Below are 12,588 nucleotides of genomic sequence, written 5' to 3' on the forward strand. Positions count from 1 at the left end.
TTTGAATTATACGTTACGTGATAGCTGTAAGCGTCTGTCCGGCATAAAAATACATAGTTAGAAGAATGCCATTATTGATTCTTCCTATTTCATAGAGATTCTCCATTGGTTCATTGAAGCGGTCTCTTCACAGTTGTTACCCCTTCGCTTTCAGTCAGCGCAGCCTCTTGCACATATCGCTGCGTATAACTTACTAGATACATCTGACTCAATTTCTAGCATCCTCATCTTCATAAACTCAGCTTGTATGTTCTTTTTTATAATACCATATTGATTATTTCTGCGCTTAGCAGTGCGTATAATCCTTTTTTTCTCCATTTTCTTCTACAACAATTTTTCTTTTCTGTCCTTCTCATTTTTTCACGCTTACTTACCCACATTGCTTCCTTTCAGTTGTTTATATTTCTTCTTTTTTGTTTTCTAGTCGTTCGGAAGCACCACCACTATTATTATATTATCGTACTCACAATTAAAACACTCTCATATTATTATTATTATCATCATTATTATTATTACTGCTCTTATTATAATATTCGTATATAAACACTTACAACACTCTCCTATTATTTTTATTACAACCTCAGCTAATACACATAAAACACACAAAATAAGACAATATAATTCCATGATAGCACTTATTTTGTATTATATTACCCATTTATTTGTATTCATAGGTTATTTTTATGCCAAATATTCTTATTTTCAAAATTTGCATATTTCACTTATTCTCTCAAAAAGTAAATTTCACTAAATTTAAAAAACATCCTTAGAATTTTAGAACCATTAAAATGCTATAAAACTCACAAAAGCAGAAGCCATAGTCAGAGCGAATTTCTTGGAAGGAAACTAGAATCTATACAATCTGTTATCCTCCCATTTTCATTTCGGACATTTGCAGTCATCCTTGTTCTTACTCTTGCGTATTTCTGTTGTTGCAGCTCCATCTCCTGCTCCTGTTCCTGCTGTGTTTGTCTGCTCTTCTCCCTCTTTAGGTTTGCAGTCTCCTTTTGTGTCACTTTCCCCTTTCCATTCGCATTTGCCTGCATTTTCGCATGTAGTTTTGTTGCTTTTGTGGAGGTCGCATTCTTGTTTTTTTGCGCTTGGCTTCGTTGAGGTCACTGTCGCCTGGTTTGTAGCAGCTTTTGCTTCCACAAGTGTTTTATGGAGGTTGGCGTGCAATTCTTGTGCATCGCTTTTGATCTCATTTACCTTTTCAGCTATTGCGTGTTGCTGGCTTGTGGTTGAAGTGGCTGCCGCTAGATCGTCCGCCAGTTCACGCAGCTGCCGTATCCATGGGATTGTGTCCAGTTTGTCTGTTGCTGTGTTGCCGACATCTGTGTATCCTACGCAGACTCCCTTGTTTTGGGATGCGTCGCAGTCAGTGTTTTCAAATGCGCCAAGGTAAGCTGCTGTGTCCTGCAGGTTAAACGAAGCTTTGACTGCTGTTACCATATGCAGTATTGTTTGCGCGTGTAGCGGTGCTGCTGTTGGCTTTGGACACGTCTTAATCAGGTTGGCGAACATTGTTGGTGCGTTGGTGCCGTCGGCTGCCCATTCCGTGCCTACACTAGGGAAGTCGGTGCATGGTTTCGCCACCTGAGTTGCTATGTTTCCTTTTGCGCAAAGACAAAGCAGAGCCGCCGCGATTGATGTCGCTTTGTTGTTCCGCAACGTTATCTCGGCAAGTTGCATCCAGGCTGGCTCTAGGTCCGCCTTTGAACGCTTTTTGGTTGTCGATTGTTCTATCGCTATTATTTTCGTCCCCGTAGATGGGCTGCTTTAGCCGTTTCAGAGCGTCGGTTGCTGTTTTCAATTTCTTGCTGTTTTCTAACAGGGTCCATCTATCCCTCAGCCGCTTTGCTTTCTTTGTTGCTTGGTATATTTTCTTGCTGGCGCGTGGTAGTTTGTGTTTCGGGAGGTCATTTAGGTTCCACTTTGCTGCCTCCTCCGTCACTTCTGGCTCCGCGTTTAGCTCCTTCGCCGCTTTGAGCCAATCCGCCCACAGAGTTGTAAAGTCGTTGTCGCTCCGGTGTGAGTCAGGCGACGTGTCTTGCCACTGAAGTGGTTCGGCTTGTTCTTTTTGAACTGCTGACGCCATGTGCTGTCCGCTAGGCTGAGGTTTAGCTTGATCATCTCGCTGTATATGGATGGTTGTGTCTGTTGGGTTGCTGGCAAGTCGAAGGTCGCCGCCGTCCACTGCACAATTGTGCAAAGCTTCCGAAATATCTCGATATTTGCGTAGTCATTGATTTGCGCGTCTGCTGGTGATATCGCCAACGTGACTGCTACTGCTACTGCCCAAACCTCAATTTGGTCCATTAGTCGCTAACTATTTTTTCTTTTTAGCTGATTGTGGATCCGAAAAGAAAGTTTTATGGTAGACACAGTATTTGGTTTGCGGCTGTTGGTTGTGTCTCTATGCGTCTTTTTATCCTCTGAGGTGACAGTTTTGACTTGTTTGCTTGGTTAGTGGGCCGCTGGGTCTGCGGTTTGTTTTTCTTTCTTGTTATTCCACTACGTAACGTCACGCTTATAGTTTTATACCGTTGACGTTATGCCTGTTATAGTTGATGTCATTATGGGGTTGCGGTGTGCAGATATCCCTGTACGTAATATCTATGTGGGTGAGCCAATAAGCTCCAAATATTGACTCTAAACCACGTCTTTTGCAATTACAATATTTCTTTTATATCTACCTCAATCTTTTCTATGTCGAATCTCGCCGCTTGCTTCCTAGTTTGATCTCACGGAACTATGGGATATGTTTTCTAGTCACAATTGGTCTGATTACAATTTTGGTAACGAGTTTGGTTGCTTTTTTCATCCACTTATGTGTAGAGTGCGATTGCTTGCCAGTCCAATACACTGATGTTCTCCTTTTTACTAGGAGGTGATAGACCATAGAAGGAGCTAGCCTTGCAGTCAATTGCACTGCAAAGGTTGCCTGCTGTTTTTTTGCGTGTGGGTGTATATTTGTTAGTTTCTGATAGTCAGGTTTCTGCTGAAATCCTTTTGATTTGGCACGTATATTTGGCGTATGAGCAGTTGTTGAAAGGTTATAAATTTCATTCTATTTTTAAAAACTTAAGTTCCATGCATTTATAAAATTTCAACCCGTCTTCATCACTCATCTATCGCATTTGCTTTCTATTACGTATATTCTTCCACTAAAACCACACATTCGTTCTATGAATTAGTACTTCCTGCGTAACTGAATTCTTGAATTTTAAATCCATCATCGGATTAAGAACAAGTCTCCGCAATATCAGTTATTCCACCTATTTATTTTTGATAAAAGCTAACACGGCACTGATGGTCCATCATCGATGCGTATCATTTGTTATATACCGTTGAGTTGGCGTTGTATGCCACGTTTTGGGAGTGACATTTCGTTTTTTTTGCAAGCAAGCCTTTGTGGTCTGGCTCTAGCCTCACAGAGAAGTCTTTAGGTGATGTGTCGTGTCTTATACATATTGAATAGCTACTTCCACAGGCCAATATTACTATGTTTTTAAAGTTTTCCTACTAATATATCAATTTTTCGAAAATTACGTTTATGTTCCTTTCTTATATGCTCGTCTACCCACATCAGCTGCAAAAAAGACACATTAATTCTATGAAGTGACACCCTCATCAGATAGCGGTTCATATCACGATTTGCAATCATAATAAAAACTACAGGGGTAAACCATGTGCAATGCTGCATCTATTAATTTTTGAGTGAAATAAGAATCATTATTGTCTCCTGCCCCTCTTCTTAATAATGTACTATTTTCCTTTCTCCTGTTTTGTCGTTTCATTCATCTTTGTTATCTTCTTTTTTGTCTCCGGCTCCTGTTTTTCGAAACATATGGATAACTCGCTTGGTCTGTACACTAGATTCTTTCTTTACCTTGTTATTCACTCCATTATCTTGTCGTATATGATAACACCCATTGTCATGTTTCTAACAAATGGTATACTTTAAATTCATATATCCCTCTCTGTCTTTTTTAATTTCCCCTTATAGTATTCCTTGTGCTCTTCCTCTCTCAATCAGTTACTCTCATTTCACTCTCATCATAATTTTAAGTGCCTCTTGTTTGGTTTTTCATTCGTCTGTTTCACCACTTATCTTATTATTATATTAGTATATACACACTCACAACACTCTCCTATTATTATCATCATCATTATTATTATTAAAGAAAAAAATTTCTTAGTATCACTTACTTTCTATAGGGTATCATTCTACTACTTTTTATCCATAAACCACAGTCATGCTAAAATTTTATATTTTTATATTTTCGAGTTTTTCAAAGATTTTAGAAAAGTGTTAAGTTATCTTTAAACCTTTTAAAATAGCAAATTTCTAAAAATATATTGAAATCCTTAAAATTATATCAAGTTAGTAAAGACGGAAGCAAATGAGAGAAATTTTCTTATTTACAATAAAACTAACATTTCAGCACGTTTCCTTTTCTGGTTCAGGCTCGCCATCCTTGCCCCTCTAAATGCACAATATTGTTTACCGTCTGTTTTGTTATTTTCACAATTAGTCTTATTTTTGTGTCTTGCACATCCAGTTGTAGTTGTTCCCTCTTTTGGTTTCTCTCCTTCTCCTACTGCGTTTTTTTGCTCTGCACCCTCTTTAGGTCTGCATGTTCTATCTGTTTCATTTTTTCCATCCCATTTGCAGTTATTTTTCGTGCAGGTTGTGTTTTTTGTGTGTTGTTTGCAGTCTACTTCTGTGTACTTCTTTGGTTTGGTTGCGGTGCTTGCTAAATTGTGTTTTTGTGATATTCCGAGCAACAATAAACTTGACATCTGTGTGTAGAGGGTTTGTATGGTCGTTAGTGTGTTGAGTTCTTGGGCTGTTACAGTGCTTAAGGCTTCTAGTTTGGCTTCTGCTTGCTTTACCGCGCTTACCCAGATTATGCCACCATTTGATCCAAGAAGTGCCGTGTAGTCTATGCATATCCCTTTTCCGGCGCTGCTCATTGCGCCGCTTGAGTCGCATGCCGCTGCCGTCGATCCAAGGACGTGGTAGACAAGAAAATTTGAGCGCTTTAGCACTAACCCTGCTTGATCTGGGGCCGCTGCTGCTTTGTAGTTGGACCCCAGGTGTCAGAATATCGCTTCGCGGCTTGTAACCAAAGCTGCTGGCGTTTTTGGTCATGCAGTTGTGTCTGTTAGTTGCGAACACTTTGCTTTCACGACTTTCCAGAAGTTTGATACCTTTTTTGATTTACCGTTGGTTTCTATTACTGCCGCGGCTGCGTTGCCTTGTGTCCCGCAGGGTGCCGTGGCTGCTGCGCTGTTTTTAGTCGCGCAAAGGCATATCATGTCTGTTGCCAGACTGTAGGCGGCCTGTTTTTTGGCGGGGTTGTCGGCCGCTGTGCACACAGCATCCCGATCATTGCCATCCCAGGGCATGTTGTCGTCAGTCATCTCGAAGGTAAACGCCTCTGCTGGGTTTAGCCTCGCCAGATCCACTGGTTTATTGTGTCTACCGTATAAAGCGCTGACCATGTACGCTCTTGCGTCTTTTGCCTCTGCTTCCCAGCGAGTTCTCTGGTCGATGCCTCGTTGCCTCACTTGCAGTGCTTCTTGTGTTAGTTGGTGGAATACGCTTTGTAATGCCTCCTTGGCGTGTTCGGGTACAGGTATAGTGAATGTTTTTTTTAGGTCGTCGTAAGGGGCTTGTCCACTTTTAAGCTTGGCATAGTCTGCTATCATCTTCGTGATGACATCTGGTGGTATTGGTTTGAAATAATCTTTAACAGGAGAACTGTCTTCTATCAGTTTTGCCGCTGTAGGCGCTGGGTCGGTTGCCGCCAAGGCAGTGGCCATTTTCGCTTCTAGAACCGTCATGCTAAGTTGCAGAATTCGCTCAAAGGGCGCTTCCACTTCAGTGTTTATCTCTTTAACTGCTGTGCCAGCACCAACATTTATTTGTGGTTTCTTTATCAGTTTGGTCAAAAGTTCGTAAAGCGCGCACATGTCCCTGAACTCCTTTGCGTTTTCATTGTCGCCTCTGGAGTGTACTGTTGACGCCGAAACAAATGTGATTGCTAATTCTAAAAACATTTTTCTTGGCACAACTTTGAGACGTTTGATAATACGATGCATTGTCATGAACTGTGTTAGTTTAACGCCATTCAAGAAAAAGGTATTATTAGGGCTGGGTATGTCCTGAGAATAATTTGCTTATAAGAACATTTGTAAATTTTCATCATCTTTAATCCTCACATGTAAAAATCTCCTCCATTTCCTCTATTATTCTACGAATGTAAGAACGCCGGAGCACTTTGTGATTAATCCGTGCTTTCTAGTTTTAATTCTTAATATATGGACTTTCCAACAGATTAAATAGCCCAATTACAACCAGGTATGATGTTATATCTACAAACTTTTGTTTAAAATGCGGCTATTCTTTTAAATATTTTTGTACTTCCCACCTTAAATCTTCAGTTCATTTGTGATCGGCAGTTCTAGCCGCGCTTACAATTCAGCTTTATATTTTATTTGATTTGTCTTCATTTGCTGCATGAACACTCCAAGCATTTTACGGATGTTGCTGCTGCCTTTTTTGGATACTTTTTATACTTGGAAGTTACATTCTAGCGTTTCTTCCATTTGCACTATTTTTTTGGCTCTATGCTGATACTTATTTTGTTTTTTGGATAGTAATTTCACAGGAAGTTGTAAAGGGGTGGGGTACTCCTAGGAATTGCTGTACTTTACTTTTTTCTGTTTGTTATTATGGAATAGTTTCACCATTCTAAGTCACGTCAACTCTAATCTTATAAATCAGCCATTTAAGTTGTTTGATCATCCCTTTATAACGTCTATTCTATAAAAAAACAAAAAAATCACTGCTATCTAATAACTTTTTCACGCTGTTTCCCTATAAGAAACGCTAAGACTCACTGTATCTACACCCTTTTCTGAAAGTAAAAAAATCTTTATTTCTTTTACTCCTTTGGTGTTTTGTGGCATTCTTCTACTTGTTGTGGTTCTTTCTAAATTTGCTTCTGACTTATAAACTTTCAGCAAGGTTGGGTGCAGTCGTTGCCTGGTTTATTTACCTCTAATTTCACGTTTTTGTTCCTTTTGATACGAAACACATCTTTAGACGAAATTTACAACATTTATCAATTGAATTTTTGTATTATTTTCCTGCATATCCATAATATCGCTTTGAGTAATAAAAACGCATTCTTTAGAGAATTCGTTGAAGAAAATTGTAAATTATGCTTTTAGTCGTCTTCAAAATACACTATTTTTTTGGTTTAGTTGTAGCAGCTTCATTTGGGCTATGAATAACCTATCTCACTTTCTTTTTTATCCACTCATAATTATATTTAAGTACGATAACTCCCATCGTCGTGCTTGTGTATCAAACGTTCTACATTCAATTCTTATTCACTCTCTTTATCCGTCCTTTAGCATTTTCCCTAATATTTCACGTGCTGCTCCACTTACTCTCTTGTTTAGTTTTAATTCTCGCTTATTCACTTAGTCTCATTGAACAATCTCTATTTTTTTTAGTTCTTCTATTTTAATGGGAATTTAGTATGCACTATCTATCTTATAATATTAGCAATCGCTCACTCATAAAACTCAATTACCATTATTTTAATAACCATAAGTAACTACCAATATTCATAAAATAAACAAAGAAAACAAATAGAAAATTAAAATAGCACTCGTTTTCAATACACTTTCACACTATTAATTTGGACCAATAGGCCACGTACATACCAAAGTTTCAGATTTTCAATTCCTCAAATTAAAAAAAAATTACCAAAATTAACAATATTAACAAAATTAACAAAAGTGTTAAAATATATCAAATATGAACAAATTTTCTGAAAATAGCAAATTTCATAAATTTCAGAAAATTTAGAAAAACTGCTAGCAAAAGAGGGGCCCTAATTACAGCAGAAATTATGACAGTTCTATCTTTAATTTTGCACTCACTTTTTTTCTTGTTCCAAGTGCATTTGTTTTTGTCACATTTATTCTCTTCAGTGGCTGAGCATTCAGTTACAGTTTCCTTATCCCCGTCTTTCTTTTCTTCTGTTTTGTCTTCTGTGTTTATTTTGTCTTGTGTGTTTTTATTTGTTGAAGCGAATTTGTCTCTTTTCGTGACGGCTGTAAGCCTTTTTAGGGCGTCGTGCACTTCCGCCGCTGTGGTTATGCTGTCGATGTCTACCGGTTGAACTTTATTATCCTTGAAAACATTAACTTTTTTCTTTTCCACAAGATGCGTAAACTTTTTGGTGTGCGCTTCTGTATCTTTGCCATATGTCTCTTTTAGAAAGTTAACCAGGGCGGCGTTGTTAGGTGCCTTTATCGGGTCTGTTAGCTGTTGGAATCGGGGGAGGAATCTGCTTACAACTTTTTGGATGGTTCTGTCTTGCGATAGAGTCAGCCCATCTAAAGTCGGAAGCTCGTGTGCCTTTGGCGTGTGTTTCAAGGCTGTGCATATTATGTGTGCGTAGTATTTTTTGTGATCATCGGTTTTGGTTTCAGAGGCATTTGCTGTATCGCATTGTTTGCTTTTATCGCCTTATGTGTACATTTCTAGTTTTAAATGCAGGTCCGTCAGTTTTGAGAGCTGATTCCCTGTTTTTGTTAGTGTTGGATTGAGGTTAGTCATGTCGGCCTGTGTGCAGGCGGTTATTGCTGCGCTGAGGTGGTTGGCTTGTCTGTGCTGCCGGTGCAGCTGCCACTGAAGGTTAGTTTCAGAGTCGTGTCTGGCAGTGCTGTGTGCAGCTTGTCGGTTGTGAGGTACGGCAGTTTTAGTAGTTCGGCGGGTTTTGGTTCGTGGCTGTTTATTTTGCCGTCTTTGATTGACGTCGCCGGGTCGCAGTGAAGAGTGCTTTTTTCTGTCTGTGTTACTTGCGCCTGCACCGTGTGTGCCGGGCTTGACAAAAGTTTGGCTTTGCTCGCTGTGTTGATGGAGTGTTCGCTGTTAGCCAGTGCAATAGCCGCCGCCGCTGCATGTAGCTGTAGTTGGATCTCTTGAATTGCGCTGCTAACCGTGTTATTGGTCATTTGTTGCTGCGCTTCTTCGGCTTCTAATAGTTCTGCTGCTTTTGCCTCCAGTGCTGCGATCAGGAAACTTTCTGTTATGTCTGTTGCGGCGGCTGAGGCCAATCTGTACTTCAGCTTCGCATGCCGCAAGGCCTGCAGGTTTGCGTCGTTCTGGGACAGTTTGCGTTGGAGATTTTCTTTCATTTTGTTGAGGTAAAATTCAAGGTGGCAAAGGTTCATCACGCTGCTTGCAGCCTGATCCTCCTTCGTAGCTGCCGCTGCTACGGCCTTCGCTGCTAGAAGAAGTAAAACCAAGTATATGTTCATGTTGCGCGCTGCAGACTTTTCTGTGGTACTTATATTCCGTGCAGACTGGTGCGTGTGGTGTTGCCTAGCGTTGACTGGGAGTGAAAAATCATTCAAATAAAGGAACAAAGAAAAGAGTTTTAGCCTATGCATCTTGTCGGTTCGCTGCAAGTGCGATTGCTTGTTTTAGGTTGCGCTTGTTTTGATTACATTGTTCCATTGTTATTTAAAATTATGAGGTTCAGTCTTTTGTTTGACATGATTCTCTGTCTGTATTCTGTATTGGAAAGCTGCTACAGTAGCTTTTGTTCTGTTAATAGTTTTCACAAAGGCAGTCAGTTCATCTAAATAATCTCAATTTTTATATTTAACTGATACCATTCTATATCAACGTATAAAATATTTATCACTTATTGTCTTTGGCTGCTGGTAATGCAGTTCAGCTTCTGCTTGCTGGATTTATCTTCAATTACGGTGTAGGACCGGCAGCTCTGTCGTACATATTATCTTCAGTGTTCCTTGCACTGTTACCCTGGCTTATTAACCCTATCTATCGTTTATTGTGCGCCACCTGCATCACTGCCTGCTCTCTTCTGACTTAGAGTTCCATGATACGTCTAATAAATGCCGTTTTGGTTTGTATTGTTATATGAATTGTGTATTCTTTCAACACAGTTAATTTCCCATGCGCGTAACAGTATGGAACTTCTGTAGTATCATCACACAAACTTTCAACTTCATATAAAGCTCCTCTGAAAGTAAATATTTGCGTTACCTTAGGAAATTTGCAGTTTTATCCCCAGTTTTCCATCCATACGAAATCATGAGTTTTTCTCATTTAAAAATCCACATCCAATTAATGTTCTATTATTTCACACAAACATAGGAGTACGCTACTACATCTTATGAGAAATAGATTTCGACTTACCTCAAACTTACCTAATCCCTTCCTCCTGTGCATTATGATCAACTCAGCATATCTCTAATTGAAACTGCGTATACTCCATTTACCTTTTTCCCATTTTCTGCTATTCCTTACTATTATTTTTCTAGTTCTATAAATCCAGATCGCTGACTTTCTCCAACTGTACACCTGCCATTGTTTCAACAGACTCTATTGCGACCGTGTATTTCCGCCGTTATTCACCATCGTTGCTTTCATAATATTAATATATACACACTCACAACATTATCCTACCATTATTATTTATTTGTTTATTATTATTATAGTCTCAATTGACATCTATAAAATGAAGAAGAATAAACAAATTATTCTAAATTAGAATAGCACTTATTTTCACACCTTATAATCCTACTGCTTTTAATATTTGTGCCTAGACGTCACTTCCATAAAATTTCATATTAAAAAAATTGTACATTTTGCAAATGTTTAATAATAGTGTTATAATATATTAAATTTTTTGTGTTACTTCTCTAAATAGCATATTTCATAAATTTTCATATAATTGAGGAAAAGTCCTTAGAATTTTGAAATGCATATAATTCTACCAAATTCACAAAATCAGCAGCCATCAGAGCGAATTTCTTATTTACAAGGAAACTGGAATCCTGACATTTGCCTTCAATCCAACCACAAACAGCTTTTTTATCTTTAGGAATATCACTTTTTACTGCAGCGCATTCCTCAGGGTTTTTTGCTTGACTACACTTATATGTTGTTTGTCTCCCCATTTCCTCCAGTTCCTGCTTGGGTTGCTTTTTGCGCTACGTGTGTTTCGTTCAATTTGCAGTGGGGGCCTTCATTGGCATCTTTGTTTTTCCACTCGCATTTTGGCTGCTGTTCTTTGCACTCAGTTGCTTAATTTATTATTTCGCACTGCGGTTTTGCTTGTTGTTCCTGCTTGTTTTGTCCTTTTTGTTTCTCATCTCCAGCTGGTGCCGTTAGTTTATGGATCTGTTGGCTAATTTTCACCTGCTGTCCTATGTTGTACGCTTCATTTTTAGTGCCTTGAGTTGTGCTGTCAGCGTCTCTAGTGTCTGCCTTGTGGCTTGTTGTATCTCTAGCTTGTCGGCCGCACTAAGTAACTTTTGCACCCACGGGATGTTTTTGGCCGCCGCTGCATTAGTTGGGCTATTTGTCACGTACATTACACAGATTCCTGAGCCGTCTGAGCCGCTGCATCCGGTTGCGGTGTATTTCCCGTAGTATGGTTTGCCCGCTTTTGGCTGGAGCTTGCTGGTGAACGTTGCGATTTCTAACCTTATTTCTTCTTCTGTTAGCGGGGCTGTGGCTGCATCTGTGTAGCACTTGCCCGCCAGATCTTTGATTGCCGCCTGTGCTCCGTTTAGGTTTGCTGAGTTTCCTTCGTTGTGTGTCGCCTGGTTTGTTACGCACACCTTGTCGCCTCCTCCATTGTCAGTTCCGTGGCTGGCGCAAAGGCAGAACAGGTAGGCTGCAACCGTCGTCGTTTTGCAACCGGCTGTATCGCTGCCGCACAAGTTGCTGCGGCTCGTTGCGCCACCATTTTCTGTTCCGATATTGGCTTGTTTAATTTCGTCTGTTGCCGCCGCGGAAGCCCCATAAGCTGCGTCTGTTATCAGTTTTCTTATTTTATCTTTTGACAACTCAGAGGCTTCCTGGTGCTTGTGCTCTATTGCTTGCATGACCGCGTCCGCCCTTTCTGCTGTGGGTTGTAGTTGGGATAACCACAACAGCCTTGTCTGCGTGTCTGGTACTTCCACACCGGCTTCCTTCAGTGTTTTTCCTTTTGGCTGCTCCTCCTCGAGCTCGTCTTCGGCTCCTGTCCAGTGCTGCCAGCGTTGTTTTCTCACTTCGTCTTCTTTGCCATTTTCGGGTTTGTAGGCTGGCCTTGCCTTGCTGTCGCCTGTTTTAGCAAACTACTTTCTCCATTCAAGGCTGGTTATTGACGAGTTTAATTTCTGAATTTGCTTGTAGACACCGGCGGCTTCTGAGATGCCTGAAATCTCCGGTATCGGCCGGTTAGCTAGCGCTAGCACATGACAGAGATCCAGGAAAAGGTGCTCGTTATCTCCCGCCGTCGCCAGTGCTCCTGGAACTTGTGATTTTAGTATTACTAATACCACTGTTAGATTTAGTAGGCTTTTAATTGCCATAGTGGAACTAATATTTCTTGCGATGATGGATATTTTGGGAGTGAATGAAAAACAATTGTGTCACTGCCGCGGTTGTTTGGTGCCGCTTTGCATTTCCAAAGTTTCAGCTATTCGGTTAGTGATATTTGGCAGCTGTTAGTTTGTTGGCGTCGGTACGCTCTT

General features: G+C 40.1%; 4 pseudogenes, besides 5 other annotated features; all 4 read right to left on the minus strand.

The window, feature by feature from the left end:
* The first annotated feature begins 483 nt into the window (after positions 1-483).
* Positions 484-528: a microsatellite.
* A 255-nt stretch (positions 529-783) lies between these two features.
* Positions 784-2,319, minus strand: Tb11.14.0009 (annotated as a pseudogene).
* A 1,836-nt stretch (positions 2,320-4,155) lies between these two features.
* Positions 4,156-4,184: a microsatellite.
* Positions 4,185-4,263: 79 nt separating this feature from the next.
* Positions 4,264-4,287: a sequence feature (AT_rich).
* A 90-nt stretch (positions 4,288-4,377) lies between these two features.
* Positions 4,378-6,117, minus strand: Tb11.14.0010 (annotated as a pseudogene).
* Positions 6,118-7,834: 1,717 nt separating this feature from the next.
* Tb11.14.0011 lies at positions 7,835-9,483 on the minus strand (annotated as a pseudogene).
* Positions 9,484-10,529: 1,046 nt separating this feature from the next.
* Positions 10,530-10,559: a sequence feature (AT_rich).
* A 173-nt stretch (positions 10,560-10,732) lies between these two features.
* Positions 10,733-10,753: a sequence feature (AT_rich).
* A 35-nt stretch (positions 10,754-10,788) lies between these two features.
* Tb11.14.0012 lies at positions 10,789-12,426 on the minus strand (annotated as a pseudogene).
* Positions 12,427-12,588: the final 162 nt, after the last annotated feature.

This window comes from Trypanosoma brucei (assembly GCF_000002445.2).
Source record: "Trypanosoma brucei brucei TREU927 chromosome 11 chr11_scaffold01 genomic scaffold, whole genome shotgun sequence".
Taxonomy (NCBI): domain Eukaryota; phylum Euglenozoa; class Kinetoplastea; order Trypanosomatida; family Trypanosomatidae; genus Trypanosoma; species Trypanosoma brucei.